Genomic DNA, 13,438 nt, shown 5'->3' on the forward strand with positions numbered 1-13,438 from the left:
CAAAGGGAGTGAGTGAGGAATCCCCACAGCAGACTATGCCACAGCTCAGCAGTTAACTGAGACCTGAGAGAACCTTGTGCAAATCCTTTTGCCTCCTTTGGCAGAGAGAAGGAATTGATCCCACATCCCAAGCCAGTGCTTTAACTGCTGAGCTAAAAGCTATAAGTGAGGATGCCCACCTCTTCTTCACCTATTTTTTGTGGTATGAGGCAGGCACCTAATTCATTCCCCATGAAAACCATCTTAGATGCCTAAGTCTTCTAATTCCAGACACCAGGGTCCCACTCATGGATTACTTAACTGAGATAAGCACCACGCTGTAGCCCCACCTAGCTGCCTACTCCAAAAGAGGGGTGCAGGCTGAGCATGCACTCCTCTGTTCAGCATCTCCCATTGCCTAGTTTTTCGGCGGCAAGCTACTTAACATGCTGGCTTTTGTGGATCATATTCTTAGGCGCATACCTCTCCTCATGTATTCTGGAGGGTGGCTAGTCACCTAATTTAGTTTTGTGGCTGTCAGTGCTGTTCTAGTGACTTTTCTAGCCACTTAAAAGCTAGGACCCATGATGCTCAGCATTGTGATGCTTAAGACCATAAGTGGATCCCACGCTCAAACATCACGAAATTCTAGAAGGATGCATAAGAACATAAGAACATAAGAATGGCCATACTGGGTCAGACCAAAGGTCCATCCAGCCCAGCATCCCATCTGCCGACGGTGGCCAATGCCAGGTGCCCCAGAGAAGGAGAACAGAAGACAATGATCAAGTGATTTATCTCCTGCCATCCATCTCCTGCCCTTGTTCTGAAGGCTAGGGCACCATACTTTATCCCTGGCTAATAGCCATTTATGGACCTAACATGCAAAAATTTATCGAGCTCTTTTTTAAACCCTAATAGAGTCCTGGCCTTCACAGCCTCCTCGGGCAAGGAGTTCCACAGGTTGACTGTGCGCTGTGTGAAGAAAAATTTCCTTTTATTAGTTTTGAACCTACTACCCATCAATTTCATTTGGTGTCCCCTAGTTCTTGTATTATGGGAAAAGGTAAATAATTTTTCTATATTCACTTTCTCCACACCATTCATGATTTTATATACCTCTATCATATCGCCCCTCAATCGCCTTTTTTCCAAACTGAAAAGTCCCAGTCTCTCTAGCCTCTCCCCATATGGGACCCGTTCCAAGCCGCTAATCATCTTAGTCGCCCTTTTCTGAACCTTTTCTAATGCCAATATATCTTTTTTGAGGTGAGGAGACCACATCTGCATGCAGTACTCGAGATGTGGGCATACCATAGTTTTATATAGGGGAAGTATGATATCTTTTGTCTTATTATCGATCCCTTTTTTAATAATTCCTAACATCCTATTTGCCTTACTAACTGCCGCTGCACACTGCGTGGATGTCTTCAGATGCAAAGTGAGATAGGACATTGTCATCCATTTTGATGTCTTTGACTTCATTGAACTTCAGCAGCAGAAGAATTCTCCCTCATTAGTATGCCCAAATCAGCTCAAAGAATCTCATCTACCAGATATCTACCTGAAATGCTATTATCCATATACCTTCTAGTCTGGGATGTGTAACAGTGCCTGGAGAAAGCGAGTGAAGTGTGTTTTCTCTCTTGACATCTTGAGTTCATTTCCTCCAAGTTTTTTAACATTTTCAGGTTTTTGCATGTTATTCAGCTAACTCTAAATAAAACCTTCATGAAGGAAATGGTCAAAGGAAAATCAGGCACTGGGAATTATTTTCCTAACTTTTGATTTATTTACCAGGTGCCTGGTGTAATTTTAGATAATATAGTATCTAAATCTGTGAAACCTGTAGTCTTTCACTAAAAAAGACATTTCAAATAGCAATGAATATGGAGCTGTAATACACTTAATTCCATTTCTGGTTGGCATGTCTCCACTGAACAAATGCAGTTGGCGGGGAATGAGAGATTGGCAGTAAATTCAGTCCTGCTCCAAAGCATCCGTAGAGTTGAGATTGGAAACATAGTTAATGAGGGGTATTGGTCATGTTACAAGCTGGTGGCATCTGTTTTGCTTTTTCTTTCTTTTTCATTTTATAAAAACGCCAACAACACACATGGCCAAATTTAAGCAATCCATGTTTTGGTTTGGTTTTTCAAAACAAAAATTGCACTTTTCATTTTTTCTCTCTCTTTTTTTTTTTTTTTATTTTCCCCCAGTCCTGAATGAAGGGTGAGAGGAAAAAAGGTAGGCTCAAAATTGCAACCAACAAGCAAAAATAGACATTTTCACTGAAAATTTTCTGGTAAATTTTTTTGTGTAAATGCAATTTTCTTAGCAGTGAGACAATTCTGAGTTAAAAAGTCTTTTGCTAGCTGTAGTAGTAAGATAACATGGAGATACACATCTTGGAGAACAGGAAGGAGCTTTGGGAGGTCGTTCAGTTCAGTTGCCTGCCCTCTTGGCAGGACCAAGCACTATCTCTGATGGGTCCTTTTTTTTTTGAAAATCAGTTTACCCTAAAATGGCCTGCTTGAGGAATGAGCTCACAGCTATGGGTTTAGCAGGCTAACACTCAAACCACTGAGATCTCTTGCTTCCTGCTAGGGTTCTCTGTCACATTTGTCTTGTATGTCACCACAATGATGCTGCTGTTTGGTGGACCTACCATCTGTTTGCCAGAAACTGGGAGCATGTTACAGAGGATGAACACTTGATGCTTACCTGTTCTGTTCCTTCCCTCTGAGACACCTGCCCCTGACTTGTTAGAATACTGGGCAAAATGGACCTAGTGTGGTTGTTCATATGTTCTTATTTCAATGCCTACTTTTAACATTTATTTAAACAGTTGGTCTTCCTACAACAAAATTTGAATCTAAAATAAAGGTACAGAATATTGGTCTTTTTCATTGTAATCTGCAATAATGAATACTGTGACCAAATGAAATTTTGAACCCCTCATGCATATGCCATTCAGTGTCCTACTTTTTCTCAAGGTGGAGATATAGTATTGGGTAAAGAGAGAGAGAATGTTTCCTTCCCTGCATTACTGAATCCATTCTTTCTAAGTCTGTTAAGTATGTCAATCAATTATTTCTATGAAACTGAAAAGGATCCAATAAAAGTAATAGTTAAAGAGAACATGGGGAATGGAAAGTGGTAATGGAATAATATATCTGAGGGTGGGTTATAACAATGTGTTGTCTGGAGCCTTTTGTTAACTTGAAGCCCCTCTGAAAATGTTTAAAAGCAATAGTGTGAGACTAGAAATCAGCAAACCAGTGACCTCTTTGGCCTAGGCACCATGGGTCCTGGTGAAAGAAGTTTGGATGCATCTCCAGAGTATGGTATTCTCCCAGATGCAGGGAAACTAGTTTCTACTTAGGCCAGGCTATATCAAACTTGAGTTCAGGGCAGGGTCTGAAAAGAGCACTGTTAAGGTCTAGGGAAACCTAGTTTGACTAAAAATGCAGATCCCTCACAGTGGTATTTTTCAATATGCCTGAGATGGGTTTCCATTACCAAATTTGGGATTTAATTTGGAGGATAAATTTGCCAACAGCTTTTATTCTGTCTAACTCTGCTGTTGGCTCAAGAGCATGACTGATAGATCATACTGTGTCCCTGCTATGGGGTGAGGAGCAGTCATTTAGAATTTGAGGGAGTCCTGCTTTCCACATAGCAGATGTTCACCTCACTGATGGGCAGTGAAGCATAACAATAGGACAGTAACAGCATCTCTTTCATGCTCCCTGTTAGGAGACCAGCTCATGCTTGCAATGGAACTTTCAAAAGGAATTGAATGCCTAAATACTTTAAAAACCTGGGCCTTTGTTTAAAAGTCTTAGTACCACAGCTAACTTGGTAAGATATGTGCCACTTGGAGTCAAGGAGAGATTGGAATCAGGCTCCTTGCAGCTGTTTGTTAATGGATAATATCATGAGCCATCATTTCAGAGCAATACTGCAGATGTTTGCATCTGTCTGAGCTGCTGTGAAATGTTTCCCTGACACAGTATCTTTCTATACATCAGCAGCTTGTGTGATTAATGTATGTACATTTAACACTTGGAACCTAATCCTGCAGTGATTTACAGTATGTGAAACCCTGGTGAGCAAAAGCAGTGAGCCTCAGAATCAGAGCTAGCTAAAAGTATATGGGAACAGTAGACTGATAGTCAACCACATTGTTTGGTTCTGGTGGCTAAGATACCGTCCTCAAATACAGATGACTGGGGTTCCAGTACCAGCCTTGTCACTAAGGTGTTTTGTGATCCTGGGGAAGTCTCTTTGGTCTAGATTCCTAAAGACAGTCAGACTCCTTAATTTTCAGTGAAATCACTAGATGATAGAAATCTAAATCCCTTTGTTGGTCTGGGGTTTCACCCCTCTGGGACTGTTTTCACACTCATCAAATCTATTTACATTCTAATCTCTTCAGGGTACAGATGATCTCTAACTAAGTATAAGTACAGCACCTAGGGTAATGGAAGCCTGATCTCAGTAGGTAGCTATTGTAAAGCAAATAATGTACTGCAACAGTGCTGGGGACTCCAACTCTGTGTTGGAGATTACTGGTCCATTCTACGTAGCCATTCTGTTTCCACATGTTTAGAAATATCTCAACAAATTGGAAACCTCTATAATCAATTAACCTTATCACACAATTCACTGCAGCTCAGCTACATAAATCTAGGGGCTGGCCCAATCTAATTTAAGCCTAATGAGCCCCAAAGTATATGGAGCCATGAAGATGTAATGGAGGTAGGAATCACTCAGTAGGTGGAACTAATGAGCAGGAAGTTGGGGAAGATTTAGAGGGTGGCTACCAATCCCTATTAAAAAGAGTGTGAATGATATAAGCTATGTTAAGAAGGGTTTTTGTAAGTTGTTAAAGTGTATTGGTGTATCATCCCTGTAGGCTGGAAAGGAAGGTATTTTCTTCTTTTAATTGGTTAAAGGGGTTTTTTGTCACTTGAACTTTATAACAATAGAGGCAGTGTTTCTACTGCAAGCAAAATTGTTTGGGGTGGCTGTGTCTTGTATGCCTGTAGATATCTAGTATATTCTTCCTTCAAGTTATTAATATCATGACCAAGAGCAAATGAGTCCTGACAAATGTCAGAATGACTCTTTTTGGTGTCTGTTTTCTCTAAACTCTCTGTCTAGAGATGAGTTAAACTGATAGTAGCTCTAGTTTAGAGTCTCCAATAATAAAATTGGCAGTCAGCTGGCTCTGGAGCCTAACTTGCTGAAAACCTAAAACTTAATGCTCAAGTAAAAAGGTTTTTTTTTTGTGTTAATTGAAGGTCAGTTAAGTGACTTACTACCTGCGTTTGTAAAGGCTACCATGGCTGCTACCCACACCCCTGAGGCAGCCTGTAAATGCTTTTTCCTTCTATAAGAGACTTGCTTTACCCTAAGGCATACTTACCCTTGCAGTAGCTAGTAAAGTGGATCTGCCCAGACTGAAAGTGACTGCTTCTAGCAATGGTGTAGCTCTGAACAAGCTGGGGAGAGGAGGGAAGGTATCAAAATGAGTTCTGGCTATAGTTAATAAAACTGTCAAGTTAAAGGAAGATGGCCTGTTCAAACTTGGCCCAAAACCCATCTTACTGTTTTAGAATAGATCAATGTCCATCAGCACTGTAAACAAACATGCTCCTATTAGAGTAGACTAGCACATAAACTCACAATAAGCTGTGACAGGGTGTGTGTTTAAATTATTGAACTTCTTCTGTGTCTGAAGGATTCTCATTTCTTACATCACAATGTGCTGGAGTAATCAACTACCTAATGCACACTCTATTCTGGTTTAGTGTTGTGATCCTCCCTGAACTATCAAGTTAGGAGCTTGAATGCAACTAACTAGCTGCTGCTATTCTGTTCTCCTCTTCTTCCACCACCCAAAATCTTGGATTTTTCCCCCCTTTTTGGTGACTATAGAACAATGTGAATCACTAACACAGCAGTTTTGCCTTTTCAGCTCCACTCAGACCCTATGGTAGAGCTTGCTTTGTTTTAATAAAAAAATACTATTGCTAATTACAAAATAAAATGTAGGGATAAATACAGTCTAGTTCTCAGATCCCATGTAGTACCACCAACCTCTATTAGTTTGCTAGTTGTAAACTGTCCATATTTGAGAGTACTCAACAAGTGACCTACACATGGCTATTTGTAGAGCCTCGTGCCCTAAAACCGATGAAGTGTGCTTATACTGAAGGGGGTAACAAGTGTATGTCACTGGCTAACTGGACTTGCATTACTCTTCCTGAAGCTGTCTCTTTGCTGTAGCAAGATGTAAGCCTTACTGTACTGCTGTCTGTTCCTTGATCAGGTAATGGAATAGAACTAGGGTTCAGTTGTATGTCTTCTGGCTGAGAAGGTTAGCAAGCTTGCCCAATGTGTTACTCTAGAATGGGGGTAAAAATGAGAGTAATTCAAGTAGTTTAAGGTACACAAACTTAGCATGCAATTTACCTGTTGTTTTGAAGAAATAATGAAGCAAATACTAACTATAGGAGGCATGATGCTTCAGGATGATGGTAGTATGAGTGCTACTGAGCACAATTTTTGGGGTGGGGGTGTTTGAGCTGCATTCTCCCTTTCAGCCTATTGAAAATGGGTTGCCAACTCTCCCGGACTGGATGGCATTGCTTCAAATGGCATCCACCCTCGGAGTGTGGAAATACACTCAGCTGCAGGGAAGGGGACTGCTGGGCCCTGCAACAGGGAGAAGCTGGGTGCAAAACCTGACAGTGCTGCAGCACCTTCCAAATCCCTGCTTCAGGCTTATGGTTATGCTGAACTGGGATACCAATACCTTTCACTCACTTGAAGCTTGAATAGGAGCTATGTGTATTTGTTTGATAGTGTTGTCTGATGCTTGGTACCCCTACCTTGTCCCCCCTCCACCTTCCCTCCCACTGCTTCCCTGCCAGATCTAAAGATGGGAGGCAAACTTGGCAAGAAGAAAGGGTTTGCCATGGCTGACGATAAATCTGAAAAGCAGAAGATTGGAGGAGCAGCTACTGAGCTTGAAGATACTGCCAAAGAAAATGGGGAGTCTATTGCAGTGATCTCGGAACCAAAGGTGGAAAATGCCAAAGGTCTACAGGTCCCTGCTGAAGACCAGGCAGAGGAGGGAGACATCATTAAAGGATGAACCAGTGGTTAATGCAGATACCCAAGTCGAGCTGCAAGAAGGTCATGATGTTGTCAGTAGTAAGTCCCCTCAAGCCTCAGACCCTGGAAGTGAAGCTGAAGATTCCCAATATCTGGCACCCCCAAGAAAAGAAGATGCTGAGAGAACAAGTGCTCTAGCACCTGACAACTAAACTGAATCAAACTTAAGGTCATAATATAGTAGCAGTGAAATTGTCACTTACACCGGTGACTCTTGTCCACATGATACTAAGTTTTTGGCAAAGACCTCCCCCTCTGATTCTGTCAGTCACTGCAGTTCTCAAAGTAAAATAACTGTCCGGAGTTGGTGGTGGTGGTTGTTTGGTTTTCTAAAGGCTGTTTGAAACTAAATTGGCTCAACCACAGTAACTTCCAATCTCGAAAGGACAACATTCCAACAAAATGGGAATCTCAGCTAGAATGTACACTGCAGGAAAATACTGATGAAGCATCCTTAAGTACAGCGAAGTTTTTAACTGCTGTAAAGTGCATCTTGTTATGGAAAGGGTCTCTGAGTAACATTGGTTCTGCTTTCTGAGTACAGTTCTTCTGTGCCTTAATTTCAGTTTTTGTTTTTTTTTTACAGTGGATGAAGGCTAACTTTTAAGTGCCTATTCCTGTTTACTTCTGTAAAATAACAATCCTACCTTCACTTAATTTACTGCAAGTATGTGGTGCAGCTCTGCATAGTTCAGTCTGTGGGAGAGTAAAGCCTCTTGGGAACTACTGCACTAATTGTATGTTGTAGCAACACAAGTAAATATTTGTATCCTTAGAATGTTTGAATAATTCACAGAAGCTGATTAGTAAAACTGACTTCTTCAAGTCTCTATTGTAAGCTGACTGCCTCAAATGTTTGGCAGTTACACATCAATAAACAACTTTTTATGACCATTGCAACATATATTGCATTGATCTGCTTTGTTCCTTGTAAAATTAGGACCATAGTGCTGAAGTATAGATTTCCTTGTCTTGATTATTGAGAAGGTGGTGCTATATACACAAACTCAATTCTTTTTTCTTTTCAAACAAATGGACCTCAGTCAAAGAGGTAGTTGACTACAGAATAAACTTAATTAACTGGGTAGAATTATGGTCAAAGTCTCTGGGGCTGGGGAAAATAGAACAGATTGCATATCTAGGCAGGCATGTCCACCTTAAAGAAGGACAATTAGCCTTCTGTGCCACTTGTGCTGTGGAGGCAATAAAATACTGAGGGGAAAGCTGTTTTTTGGTTATACCTCTGTGATGAACAAAACAGTGAATTCAACTGCAGTATTTGCTGATTTAGACTGGTGCAGCAGTAGTCTCAAAAAAACCCTTTTGCAAAACTAGAATCTTGCAGGCTTTAGAACAAGGTCTTGAGAGAAATCTATCGTTGAGGTCTAAATAACTCTATCTCATAGTTTAACACACACTACTTTCTGCAACACAAATGCAACTACAGTATATGCCTGTAGAAAGGTGGTATTATGAATAAATATTTCTCACTATTCATAAAACATGAACCAGCACTAGAAAGACTCCTCTGAACAGCAACTTAAACACTATTCTATTAACTGTAACAGAAGCAGCTTTATATATATAAATCGACAAAGCCCAGTGAAACCACGTTGTACAGAAATTACATTTGCAATCATGAGCATTTCTACAACCACAATCTGCAGTGGCAGAATGGTACCTCTCCTACCTACAAATTAGACAGGAAGGACTTAAACTAGATGCTGTCATTTAAAAAAAAATCCTTTCCAAGACTAATAGACAACAAGCCTCCATAGCCCTCTCTAGGGCTGCCAACTTTCGAGCATCTTAACTGGATACTAGAGGCTAGTATTCCCGAGGCACCAGGAAAATTCAAATGGTGCCTAGCTGGCGAAGCCTGCACGCCTGGTGGTGCAGATATGCACCAACCTTGAGGCACACCATGTAATAAATGGTCTCCCACTGCACCCATCTGCTCCAACCTGCTAGCAGCTCTGCCAGTCAGCAGGATGAGCTGTTTTGGGGTGTGTAGGAGGCTCTGGGGGAGGAGTAAGGCCATAGCAGGCTCAGGAGGATGTTGGCAAGGGCTTTGGGGTGGGGTGGAGGCTGCTCCTACCAGGCACTAGGGTTGAGCAGACAGCATGCCTCAACACAATGGAAAATTGGTACCTGTCGTTCCAGGCCTGCAGTCAGAACTCAGGCAAAGAGCCACTTACTAAGTTCTCCAAAGCCACAGCTGGGCCACATTGATTCCCCAAGGCATGTTGAATACTGCTGGACCGTACCCATGTGTTCTCCCACTCTGAAAACCAGCAAAGCAAGCTGTTTGGATCAGGTGTGTACTAACTTTTATAGGACTTCTTGAGATTAGTTGCCTTCTTACATTATGAAACTGTAACGTGGAACTGCATCAGTCTGTTGTAAAATCAAAATACATCTAACTTCCCTCATCTCCCTCCCCAACTGAGTCAGTAACCCTGTCAAAGAAGGTAATGAAGTTGTGACATGATTTATTCTTGATAAAGAATAGCCAGCACGGATTTATAATCCTCTAGGTGCTTACAAATTGTATAATTTGTTCGAGTAGTAAAGTCAGACTGACTCGACTATCATTCCCCAGGTGCTTTGTTCCCCTCTTTAAAATACAAGTTTTATGTTTGCCTTTCTCCTATACTCTGGGATCTTGTGTATTCTCCAAAGTGAAAGCCATTAGCAATTATCTTTGAAAACTAGCAAATGGAAGCCTTAGCTACCCCATGAAGGAATCTACAAAAGGAGAAAACTGCTAATTTACTTCAAAAGCTGGTGGCTTTTCCCCATTTTTTGCTCCTTCATAAGATCTTTCATCTAGGTCATTCCAGGATGACAATACCAAGTCTCAGTGGAAACAGGGATCAATTTCACCTCCCTCCTTGTGCCCAGATGATATGGCATGCCAGCATGCAGCCCTTTACTCCACCCATTTTCTGAATAAATATGCTGAAAATGTACCAACAGGACATCCCATGGGAAGTTTTTGGTTACATAGCAGATAGCATATCTTCCCAAAATAGAGGATCTGTATAAACAATACAATGATGTCATATCTAGAGTTGTGTTGTCTCTTCTGCTACACATTTTAATGGCCTGTATGTGCCCTGGGGTGACATGCGGGAATCAGGGCAGATGAAACTGGCTTAGGAAAACCCAGGTTTTTTTTCCTCCCACCCCAGCTCTGTCTGCAGATGCATGTTGTTTGTGTCAATTCATCTTTGGATTAAGTGCTGCTTTTGTTGTCAGATGCGAACTTCTTTCTTGGGTACAGGTATTAGCTTAGACAAGCAAAAAAGGAACAGGCTACTCTAGAAAAACTATATTAGGAGGTACACAGTGCCCCAAGATGTGCATCTGATCAAAAGAGAGAAAGGAAATGTATGAGAGTTGTTTCCTGGTGGGGCAGGGGAAGGGGGAATTCCTCTATTCTGCTGGCAGCTAGGATGTTATAGAACCATAATTGCATTATCAAGGGAACACAAGGGGATTACACCCATTATCTCAGAACTAACAGGAAGATGGGAGAAACTAGCCCTAGGCAGGTATACTGTCCTGCATCTAAGGCCCTACCAATTTCACATCTGTGAAAAGTGCATGATGGACGGTAAAATAAGCCCTTCCGCACGAAATCTGATGTTTCCTTGCTTTTAGGAGAGCCCTATCAAAAGGGGCTTCCTAGCTCTGACTGGGCATGGGAAGGACAGGACTTGTCATTCCCCTGCAAATTGCTCTGGTGGTGGGAGAAAGAGGACCAGATCTGACCCACTTGCACATGCCTTCACCAGTTGCAAGCTACTTTGCTACTGGGCAGCAGTCTGAGGTTTCTGCAGCAGAAAGAGACTTGTGGAGTTGTATCATAGCTCCCCTGTGCTGCTGGGAGCTCCCCATCAATAAGAACATAAGAATGGCCATACTGGGTCAGACCAAAGGTCCATCCAGCCCAGTATCCCGTCTGCCGACAGTGGCCAATGCCAGGTGCCCCAGAGAAGGAGAACAGAAGACAATGATCAAGTGATTTATCTCCTGCCCTTGTACTGAAGGCTAGGGCACCATACTTTACCCCTGGCTAATAGCCATTTATGGACCTAACCTGCAAAAATTTATCGAGCTCTTTTTTAAACCCTAATAGAGTCCTGGCCTTCACAGCCTCCTCCGGCAAGGAGTTCCACAGGTTGACTGTGCGCTGTGTGAAGAAAAATTTCCTTTTATTAGGTTTGAACCTACTACCCATCAATTTCATTTGGTGTCCCCTAGTTCTTGTATTATGGGAAAAGGTAAATAATTTTTCTATGTTCACTTTCTCCACACCATTCATGATTTTATATACCTCTATCATATCGCCCCTCAATCGCCTCGTTTCCAGACTGAAAAGTCCCAGTCTCTCTAGCCTCTCCCCATATGGGACCCATTCCAAACCCCTAATCATCTTAGTCGCCCTTTTCTGTACCTTTTCTAATGCCAATATATCTTTTTTGAGGTGAGGAGACCACATCTGCACACAGTACTCAAGATGTGGGCGTACCATAGTTTTATATAGGGGAAGTATGATATCTTTTGTCTTATTATCGATCCCTTTTTTAATAATTCCTAACATCCTATTTGCCTTACTAACTGCCGCTGCACACTGCGTGGATGTCTTCAAAGAACTATCCACTATAACTCCAAGATCCCTTTCCTGATCTGTCGTAGCTAAATTTGACCCCATCATGTTGTATGTGTAATTTGGGGTTTTTTTTCCAATGTGCATTACCTTACACTTACCCACATTAAATTTCATTTGCCATTTTGCTGCCCAATCGCTCAGTTTGCTGAGATCTTTTTGTAGTTCTTCACAATCCCTTTTGGTTTTGACTGTCCTGAACAACTTGGTGTCATCTGCAAACTTTGCCACCTCACTGCTTACCTCATTTTCTAGATCATTGATGAATAAGTTGAACAAGATCGGCCCCAGGACTGACCCCTGGGGAACACCACTAGTTACCCTCCTCCATTGTGAAAATTTACCATTTATTCCAACCCTTTGTTTTCTGTCTTTTAACCAATTCCTGATCCAGGAAAGGATCTTTCCTCCTATCCCATGACCGCCTAATTTACATAAAAGCCTTTGGTGTGGGACCGTGTCAAAGGCTTTCTGGAAATCTAGGTATATTATGTCCACTGGGTGCCCCTTGTCCGCATGTTTATTAACCCCTTCAAAGAATTCTAATAGATTAGTTAGACACGACTTCCCTCTGCAGAAACCATGCTGACTTTTGCCCAACAATTCGTGCTCTTCTACGTGCCTTGCAATTTTATTCTTTACTATTGTTTCTACTAATTTGCCTGGTACTGATGTTAGACTTATCGGTCTATAATTGCCAGGGTCTCCTCTGGAGCCTTTTTTAAAATATTTAAATATTTAAAATATTTAAAAAACGCTCCAGAGGAGACCCTGGCAATTATCAATGGGGCATTTTAGTTCTGACTAGGCAGTGAAGGGACAGAATATGTCCATCTCTGGCATAGCTGCTGGGGGTGGAGAGTGAAACAGACAGATCCACCTCTGAGTGCCTCCCCCTGCTGCAGGGTGCTGCCTGAGACTGGGCAAAAACCTGAGGTCCCTGCAGCTGCATGTGAGGCAGGGGGTGCAGAGCTTTCTGCAGAGGGAGAGTAAGTATTGTCCCTTCCAGTCTGGTCAGGATCAGCAGCAAGGAACCCATAGCTGGGGTGCTCTCAGCAGGACAAGGCAGGTCAGACTCAGTTCGAGCTCTTGCAGCTCCTGGAAATTCAGGAAGCTCTGCAGTTGCCATCTTTAGAAGGCAGAAGAGAGGTGAGGGTGGCAATCCTATGACTGCCCTTCAACAGATCTGTGACGCCTCCCCTTGCCCAAAAATCTCCTTTCAGGTCAAGATCCTCTGGTTACAATACAAGAACATTTTAGGTTTAAACAGCTGAAAATGTGAAATTTCACAATTTTCAAATCCTATGGCTATAATATTGTCTATGAATTTGGTAAGGCCCTGCCTGTATCTTTCTGGAGATAGACCAAGTGGTGGCAAAGAATTGTGCGTACCCTGACGAGTAGTAATAGATTTCAGATGCCCTTTGAGTATGGGACATGCCAGTCTCTGTGATTCAGAGGTGCCTGTTGAGGAATAAAAGTATGAGCTGTACCATACTCATCAGTGGATGTAGAGTTCAGGGTCTAAGGCAGTAGCAACGGGATGATGTGCCCTCTCATGGGCACAAGTTCTGTACTTCAGAAGTTAAGGGCAGA

Source organism: Carettochelys insculpta, chromosome 25 (genome assembly GCF_033958435.1).
Source record: "Carettochelys insculpta isolate YL-2023 chromosome 25, ASM3395843v1, whole genome shotgun sequence".
In the NCBI taxonomy this organism is placed as follows: Eukaryota; Metazoa; Chordata; order Testudines; family Carettochelyidae; genus Carettochelys; species Carettochelys insculpta.